At 55.8% G+C, this 9,420-nt stretch overlaps 1 long non-coding RNA gene across 1 annotated transcript; it reads left to right on the forward strand.

Annotated features, from left to right (window-relative positions):
• Positions 1–734: 734 nt before the first annotated feature.
• LOC134474328 (uncharacterized) lies at positions 735–8,715 on the forward strand. Its single transcript, XR_010045116.1, has 4 exons — positions 735–1,954; positions 5,093–5,177; positions 5,983–6,090; positions 7,979–8,715. It is a non-coding gene; the product is annotated as an uncharacterized LOC134474328 (long non-coding RNA).
• Positions 8,716–9,420: the final 705 nt, after the last annotated feature.

Genomic DNA, 9,420 nt, shown 5'->3' on the forward strand with positions numbered 1-9,420 from the left:
CTCCCCTAGCTGAAGCGTGCCCTGGCTGCCTCTGGGCTCCCCTCCATTCCATCAAGGCCTCAGCAGTGCTGTGGATGCTCCCCAGGTGCTGAATGAGTGACCGTGTGACTGAGTAGACACAGTGGTGTGGCCTGCAGGTACCTCCACTGACCCTCTGTGGGTCTTTGTTGTGTCCACAGCAGTTCATTAGACAGGAGCTCACCCTGGGGACCCAAGGTTGTTGGTTCTCAGCCTGACATCCTAAACAAGGGGACCCAGCCAGCTCTGTGGGGATCCTGTTCCAGCCTGGGGCCAGTTTGGTGTGCCCATGGGTGCTGGCTGCCTGCTGGGCTCTCCCAGTCTGGTCCCATCCCCTCCTGACAGCAGCGCCCAGAGGGAAAGGGTGATGTGTCCAGAGGCACCTGCAGGGCCACATGGTCACTGCCTGGGCAAGCCTGCACCCTTCCAGTGCCCCAGATCACTGGTGTGAGGAGAAGCCTGAGTCCACATGGCTCCGGGGGATGGGCCACCTGGGCTGGTGGCTTCATGGAAGGGGGAGCTTCGAGCCCAAAAGGGCTGCTGCAGCACCTTTAAATAAGCTTCCTCCCTTCTAGGAAGAGGGTGGAGAGGGAAGTCCCCCCCCAATACCCCTCACATGCCTTTGGGTGTGGGCCTGTTAGGCACCCTCCCCCCAGGAAACCCTTAGGCAGAGGCCCTGAGGCAGGGGGCAGAGCCAGCCGGCAGGCACTGCCACCCCTTGCTACCCCTTCCTTGGGCCAGGAGACCACCTGGGTGGGGCGCTGCGTGGGGGCCCAGGCTGGGGCTGCGGGCACAGCTGTGCGTGTGGGTCAGTGGAGGGCCCCCGGGAAGGGACTTCCCAGCAGGCGGCTCTGCAAGACCCCAGGAGGTTTCCTCGCTTCCAGTAAAGCCGGGGTAAGGGGTGGGGGAGGCGCTGCCCCAGGTGCCAGCTTCTGCCTGCAGGCAGCCCAGCCCCCTGGGCCTCCCGCCCGCTGGCTCCCTGCCTCCTCTTCTATCCCTGGCTCTGCCCCTTGTGCCCCTTCCCCTGCAGATTGGGCCTTGACTCTCCTCAGGGCCGCAGGACTCAGCCCGGAAGGCACAGAGCCACTGCAGTTTCTCCTAGTGACAACTGGGAAGAGGGTCACAGGCCAGTGTCTCCAAGCAGGGGGGACACAGCCTGCTTTGGGGCGGCACACGAAGACCCCTCCCAACCTGGCTGCCAGCCCATACACCTTCCTGGCTGTGCACACTGCGTGTCCTGCAGGCCCACTGGCCCTGCTCACTGGAGCTGCTGCCATGCCCTGGGTGGCCCAGGCACCCTGAGGAGACCCCTTTCAGAGGGTCTGCTGGCTGGCATGAGGGGGTGCACTCTTCCCGGGCACGGGTCCAGGGCTGCAGAACCAGCCTTCACCTCCATGACAGTGACATCTGTCTTTCTCTCCAGCTCCATCTCACTCTGCTCCGAGTGCAGGGCCTGCTCAGGCTGCGGGTAGTGCTTGTCCCCTTCCACAGTCACTGAGGTGCAGGGAGCAGAGGCCTGGGCCGGGGAAGTGGCTGGGTAGGATGGGTGCTGTGGCTGCAGGTGACCAGCCTTTTGCAAAACAGTGAGGAACACAGCTGGGAACCAGACCCTGTGATATGGGTTAAAACTGCTGGTCAGCTGAACACCAGCTGAATTAAGTCAGCACGGTGCTGAGCGTAGACGGCCCACCTGAGGAAAGTTGCCGGCATAAATAGAGATGTGGAGAAGACGGGAGAGGCATTGTGGGTTTCTCTAAGTGTTGCTGTTTGAGCCCTTGGTTCTCCTGGGTCATGACTGGCTTCCCCAGCGTGAGTTCGACCATTGTCATTGGAGGAGCTCGGGACCTGGTTGGTGAGGGCAGCTGAGGTTCACTTTAGGGGAGCTCTGGTCCTTTCTTTCATCAAGCATCACTTCCTGGCTCTGGAGGGGAAGACGGTATGCTGTTTAATCTTGTTACGCTGGCTTCCTGACATGTACTCAACTGTTCTTACTACCATCGGAGGAGCTCAGGACCTCCGTGTCACTGAGGATGGCTGTGGTACTTTTCAGGGCAGCTCTGGTTTTTGAGTGTTGTTTCTTGGCTCCAGTGGAGAATCCTAAACCTACTGGCACAGCTCCTTCACCCCGCTGGCACAGACTTTCTAGCTTCCACCGCTGACCTCTGGGCCTTCCCAGCAGGGAATCCGTAAAACAGACTGGTGTGAGTCCTTGTCGTGGGCTCTCGACCTCCAGTTGGGCTCGTGGGAGGTATTGTCATGAACTCTGGGTCTTCAGCTGGACTCATGCAGGACATTGCTGTGGGATCCAGGTCTTTGGCTGAATATTCTGAGTCTTTAGTGTTGTGGACAGATTTCCTGCACTTCCTTGTGTTTAACTCTGGGTGACCATCATAAAATAATATTATAAATTCTGTGTCCTGATTCTAATTGTTCTCCTTACAGCCCCTGACTGTGACACCCTGCCCCACTCTCTGTGCCCAGAGCTCCATTCTTGCCCTATCTCAGCCAGTCTCCCAGGTCCCCAAGGATGACATCAGTTTTGCCCTACTCAGGCACCATCACCCCTGTACTCCACTTCCAAGCCCACGGCGAAGTCTCCCAAGAGACCTCCTGGCTCCAGACACTCAGACTAGGGATGCAGAAACAGCCTTGTCTGATTTTTGTCTCCCCTCGTTCCCTGCAGCAAAAGGAGTGGGTGGAGAGGTCGCAGGTGAAACTTTGGAACAAATTGGAAAGGTCTTTATGCACAACCATCATGAAAATCACATGCTGATGAGACCCGCCCCAACCAGGGGGCTGGTGGCTCCAAGCCTGCAATCCCCAGCAGCACCAATGGGGACGAGGGCTGAGGAGGGAGGTGGACTCAGGTGTGCCAGGACCATCCCTGGGGGTGGGGTGGGGTGGGGTGGGGTAGGCAAGGGGATGTACCCCCTTTGGGTGGCTCCAGTTGTAGTGTAGGCGGTGAGAGCCACACCTGGATGCTGGCATTGCTAATACCAAAGCAACCAGCTCCTTGTCACCCATCCGTGTTCCTGTGTTTAGTTGGCAAAGATTCTGCTGGAGCCTTTGGTGGGCCTGCTGACCCAGCAGGACAAAGTGCCCATCCCGTGGGGCTAAAGCTCCTAGCGACAGAGCAAAGACTCCTGGGGAGGAGGAAGAAAGGAGGAAACAAGAGTGGTCAGGGCAGAGTCCTGGGGAGAAGGGCCGGGCCTCTCTGGAGACTGGCAGAGTGAATATTCCAGAAACTTCTTGTGCATTCCAGCGGAGGGGAAGGGAAGACAGTGGGAGGAGCATGGGAGATGGGGTAGAGAGAGCCCGGGCGGCAGAGCGGGGGTCGTGGTGGGAGCCAGGAGAGCACGGAGCCGGACTGAGTCCCCAGGCAGAAGCGGCTTTGACTCAGGGGCCAGTGGAGGTGCTGAGAAGCAGCTGGCTCGGGGTGTACTTTTCGGATACCGTCACCTCCCTCTTACTTGCATGAAGGAAAAGCAGAGACCTGCATGTTTGTGTTTAGGGCCAGGAGCCTGCTGCCCTCTGAAATGGGGACAGGCGGGAGGGCTCTGGGCGCTGTGCAGTGCGGGTTTGCTCGGCTCACCGAGGCCCTTCAGTGCAGAACCCACGGCCACCACCAAAGGCAACAACACCTGCTTCGTGGTGACAGGGATGACCTCACCCGTGGGGCCTCCTGGGCTCAAACTTACCCTGGAAGTTCCCTCTCCTGACTCCATCCTGTCCTTGACCCGGTCCAGCTCTGCAGGTGGCTTTTCTGGCAGCAGTGGAAGAATGAGTGTCCCAGTTAGTGGTGATCAAAACTGCTCATTCTAAGGGCCCTGCGGCTGACCCCCTCGGGTGACCAGGGATGGGGTAGGGGTGGCGGGATACCAGGCCACCTGCACAGTTAACATTAAGTGCATGGGACGCTGCAGCTACTGCCCTCTGCGTAGCCTCCCTCGAGTCCTGGGGGAAGAATCTGAGCCCTTGGCTCCCTACGTCCATGCTTCTCTGTCCAGCGTGGTCACCATGCCGCCCCCTTCCTGTCACAGCTGCAAGGCTGAAGTGAATGTGGGTGTGAATCCCTGCTTGCAGCATACCTCTTAGTCCGCCAATGCTGCGGAGCACCCCAGAGTGCTCGTCTGCTTCTGGGGAGTCCCTAGCTTGGGTACCCAGCTGAAAAGGTGGGAGGTCCAGTCATGGGGCATCTCCTCAAAGGGGACAGTAGGCTCCCCCTACTGCCTTTCTCTCTTGTATCCTGGTAGAGTTGAGAGCAGCTTTCCACAACAGAGTGCTGTAAATCTGTGGGCCGAAATAAACCAGTTTGCTCTGCAAGCCCATTATCCCAGTGATTTTCACAGCAGTGGAGTTTCCCCTCTGACAGGTGGCGAACACCTGTCATCCCAGGACTCAGGAGGCTGAGGCAGGAGGATCGCTGTGAGCTGGGCTACACAGGGAGTTCAGGCCTGCCTGAACTACACAGCAAGCCCTGTCTCAAAGTAATAGAGCGCTAACTAATGCAGGCAGGGACACAGAGAAACTAAATGCTAGCAAACTTGAGAGCTGACTGCTTTATCACCAGATGTCCCCCAGGGTCCCACTGTCTATCTTCAGAGGTCACTTCTGGGGGCTTTTTTTTTCTGTGCCAGGGATTGGACCTCGGGCCTTTGCGTTGAGGTACATGCCAGGTGCTCACCGTCAGGGGTGAGCTGCTTCTGGGGAGGCCTGGGCAGCCTGCAAGGGGTGGGTGGCATACAGCCCAAACCCGGCCTGCTACCTGTGCCAATGAGGCCCACAAAGAACGATTTGTAAATGGTTGGAAAACAAATTGGAAGGAAAACGTTATTTCCTGACCTGGGAGAAATGTGTGGGATCTCAGCTTCGGCGTCGTCCGTGGATAGTGTGCTCCTGGAACCCAGCACCGGGTTTGGGAACTGTTGGGGGCAGGTCTCTCACTACGGGAATGAAACCCAAATACCAAGCACTCCCCGCTCACCCTGCACTTTGTGTCTGTGGTACTGGAGCCTGAACCTAGGACCCTTCACCAAGTTTCAGCCTCTGCCTCTTTTTTTACTTTTTGAGACAGGATTTCACTAAGGACCTAAGTGGCCCAGGCTGACCTTGAATTTGTGATCCTCCTGCTTCAGCCTTCTAGCGTGCGGAGATTACAGGTGTGTGTCCCCACACCCAGCAGAAAATTTAATAAAACAAACAAAGCCAAGGCACCTACTTAGATGGGAATTTCAGGTAAGGGAACAATCGCATTTTTAGTATAAGTAGATCCCACTAAGAAAACATCCAGCCCCTGCTGCAGGTTTCTCACAGATAAGGTTACACCTTTATCATCCTGTTTTTCCTTGGCCTCCCTTCCTGCTGCTTTTTCCGTGTCTTAGCATCTTACAGTTGTAGCAGTGAACCATCTTGGCAGCTAAACAATCAAAAACAGAACTGCAGGGCCTGGGGTGGATGGAGCGCTTGCCCAGGATGTGAGACGCCCTCTCTGGAACCAGGAGGAAAAAATCTCAGGTGTGGTGGTGCACGCCTGTAACCCAGCACCTGGGAGGCTGAACCCGAACAACGTGGTGGGATGTCCTAAAAAAGTAACTAGAAAGACAATTGGTTTTTGTCTTTGTTTTTTAATCTGCGTCTTCATCAGAGTCACAGTGGAGTCCACTAATCCTCCTGCGGGAAGAATATTTCCCAGTTGTTTATAGCTTCGTACACCCCTATGCACACTCTCCAGATGGAGAACACGCCCCACGGATACAACGGCCAGTTGTGTTTTGAAGCCAGCAGTAATTTGTGGCGATGGGCTCTTGGTATTCCACAGTTATTAGAGTGGTAAAATTTATAATCTACAGAACTGTGACAATATTCAGCTACTAACTCAATTATTATTTTTATTTGTGTGTGGTTGGAAGCCATGGGAATAAAATTTCCTTCCAACAACGCAGCTGCAATGTTATGTTCCTACAGCTGACCGTAAATAATGGGCACAATACGAGTGCCTGTAAACGAGCTCAGCGTCTTTCTCGGAAAAACTGGGGCTCACTGTCTCCACCCCGACGGGCGCCAGAACGGGAGGTAGGTTCACCTAGCGTCCAGCGTTTCCAGGTGGGCAGCTTCTGCAGAATGAAGCAGGGTCTCCCCGGGCAGGGGGGCAGGGGCATGCTTCTGAGGCGCTGTGGCCTGGAGGAGGAAACGCAGGGGCCCAGGCTGGAAGGCTGGACGTGAGCGGGTGCTGGGCTTTCCGTGGACGTCCCTGTGCCCATCTCCTGGGGCGGTCAGGACAAAAGCCTCAGAGTGAGTGGCTCAAAACAACAGAAATTGCTTCAAGGTGGGTGAAGCTGGGGAAGGAAGTCTGAGAGGCTTTGTGGGACCATCACGGGGTCCACAGCTGGCCCCAGTGAAGGTCACATAGCCCCAGCAGTGGCTGAGAGCCATCTGGCCGCGCACTTCACAGCTGAACCGCGTGGTGTGGGAACTGCGATGCATCTCACAGCGGTGCGGAGGAAGGCAGGCAGACTCCTGCGCCCATGCCCATCCTCTGGTGTCCAGCTGCCACATCCCATGGGGAGGCAGGGACACGCAGTGGCAAGGACCACCTGGACAGAGCCCGCACCTCCACTCTCCCACCAGCCGGGGCTGCCTCTGTGTATGCCGCCCCCATTTTAACGATGGGGCTCTGGAAGCAAAGGCTGTGACACGGCTGGAAGAAACTGTCCTGTGCGGGACACTTAGACCACCTACTTCTATCCCCCTGTGGGACATGGTCATTGCTGCTAAGGGGGAAATAAGTGGAGGCTCAGAGATGCTGAGTCTGGTCCAAGGCTGGGTAGAGCTGGCAAGTGCCGAGCTGGGATTTGAACCCACAGCCATCCCTCTGGCCCCTAGTCTACACCATGACTCTGAGAGATGGGGTGGGTGCTCAGTCAACACGGGAGAGATGGAAAAGATCCCCATGCTTGCCCGGGCCAGTCCATGCCCAGCTCTGAGACACATTCTGAGCTGAATGGGGTGCTCGGGATTTGGGGGTTGAATTAAGCCCCCAGGCATGGTCCTGGGTGACTGGGGTCTAGAGGCGTGACTGGGTCTGGCAGAAGTCATGAGGGCACGGCCTCTGCCATGGGTTAGTGGCTTCATGGGAAGAGACACCGAGCCCTCACTCAATCTCCCCACCACGAGAGGGGGTTCCCCAGGAGAACCCAGACACGCTTGCCTCCTGACCTGGGGTTTCTGACCTCCAGAACTTCGAGGAGCAAATGTCCATCATTTGTTCCCAAGGCACCTTGTTTAGTCAGACCCAGCCAGCTGGGATAGGGACCTCAGGGAAGTCCCCTCTGCTCTCTTGAATCACACGTTCCCTGGAGACAGGACATGGGCCAGGCCTGAAGGCTTGTGTCCAAGCTAAGGCACTGACCCTTGACAAAGTCCAATGAGATGCCACTTCTTGTAGGCCACCGGGCCGTCCACATCTCTCATATTGACAAACAACAAGGTGTGCCCTTGGTGAGTCCCCGGGATGTTACTTCATACCTGAGCTACTGGGCTCTGGGCACCCTGTGGGGATCCGGGGCCCTGGGGATGTTTGGGTGGATGCAGGGAAGGGTGATTTAAACTCAGCTGAAAGCGGCTGATGTTTGGGGGTCACAGTCCTGGCTGTCCACCTCGTATTCCCCCAACCCAGGTATCCGGGCTGCAGCTCCTGTGCACAGGCAGGTGCCTCTCTCGGGTGTCCAGGAAGAGGATGCACATGGGCATCACCACCCGATCACCCGCTCGACTCTCTCAGCTGGGCAGCAATGGGGCTCCTTGAGGGCAGGATTTGAGCAGAAACCTGAGGCCCTTCCTGGCGTGTGGCACACAGTGGAAGTTGGGGGGGGGCAGTGCCCAGGGAGGAGAGAAGGAAAGAGGTGTACAGAGGTGTATGGTGGTAGAGTGCTAACTTCCTCATGCTGGATTCTACCCCCAGCACTACAAAAACCAGCCGACCAAACACATCACCAGGAGCCCCACGCTGTGGCTGCTGTGGGAAAGTTTGGTGGTTTCTCAAGGAATTAAACATGGAGTCGCCAGCCTGGGTTAAAGGACCTGTAATCCCAGCACTGAGGAGCCTGAGGCAGGAGGGTCACTACAAGGCCAAGACCAGGCTGGGCTACATAGTGATTTTAAGGCCAGCTTGGACTGCATAGCAAGACCCTGCCTCCAAATAAATAAGTAAATGAAAATGAACCCGATGCTGGAAAAATAAAAAGGTGATGGAGAAAAGGGGAGAGAAAAATAATTGAAATGTGTTATGTACATGAATAAACTCCCTACAGGGAATGAAGTTATTGTGCACTGCAAATGTGTCCTAATAAAACTAGATAAATACATTTTAAAAATAGACATAGAGCTGTCATTTACCCAACGATTCCACACCCAGATGTCACCCCAAAGGATTAGAAGGATTCATAAGCCAAGTTCACAGTACCCATATTCACAATAGCAAAAGGCGGCAAAGGACTAACTCCATCTGCGAATGTATGGCTAAGTGGGGGGATCTGGCCATGCGATGAAATATTATTCTGCCTTGAAAAAGAGACACCCTGGCCCATGGTGCCATCTGGGTGCACCTCACTTGTATGACACTCAGTGAAAGAAATAGCCAGATAATATAGCAAATCCTATCTGGTTCCAACTATAGGATGTCCCTAGTCCTTGGGTTCAGAGAGAGAAGGGATGGCCATGTCCAGAGACCCAAAGAAGGAACAGAATCTCCCATCAGAGAGATGCAAAGGTTCTCAAGACGCACGGTGGCTGTTGTACAATTCAGTGGCATTCAGTGCTGCAGATTAAAACTCAAAATGGTTAAAATGGCCAGTGTGGTGATATGTGTATTTTACCAGGATTTTTCGTTGTTGCTTGATACCGGGAACAGAATCCATAGCCTTGGGTCTACCAGGCTTCACCATGATTTGAAAACCTCTGAGCCTGTGGGTGATGCAGACAGAGAGGGCCGCATGGCTGCTGAGGGGTCCAGATGCGCCTGCCCTGTCACCTGGGCATCACCCACCCACATGGCTTCCAAGCGGCACCCAGAGCAGTGGGTTGGCTGAGGTTCTAGGGTCTTCAATCATACCACTAGCCCTGGGGCCTCCCTGTGTCCCCTGTCTCCGATGGTGACCAGCGACCCCCTCAGAATCTGGGGTACTTCTTATGCAAGCAGCTTCCAGAGCATCTTTAGCCCTCTGAGCTCAGCATCCAGGGACCCAGTGCCTGAGAGGTGCCCAGTTTCCAGGGATGCCTCAGGGAGCACAGGACCTGCCCACCTCAGAACCTCCTGGGCTCCCTCCAGTAGAGTCCCCACCACGGATGTCAGAGGGGCATCCCAGAATCTACAGCTAGGTATATCAGTCCATCAAGGCGGCACAT

The sequence above is a fragment of the Cavia porcellus genome, unplaced genomic scaffold (genome assembly GCF_034190915.1).
Source record: "Cavia porcellus strain 051 isolate PalLab524CR breed Dunkin Hartley unplaced genomic scaffold, mCavPor4.1 scaffold_32, whole genome shotgun sequence".
Lineage (NCBI taxonomy): Eukaryota > Metazoa > Chordata > Mammalia > Rodentia > Caviidae > Cavia > Cavia porcellus.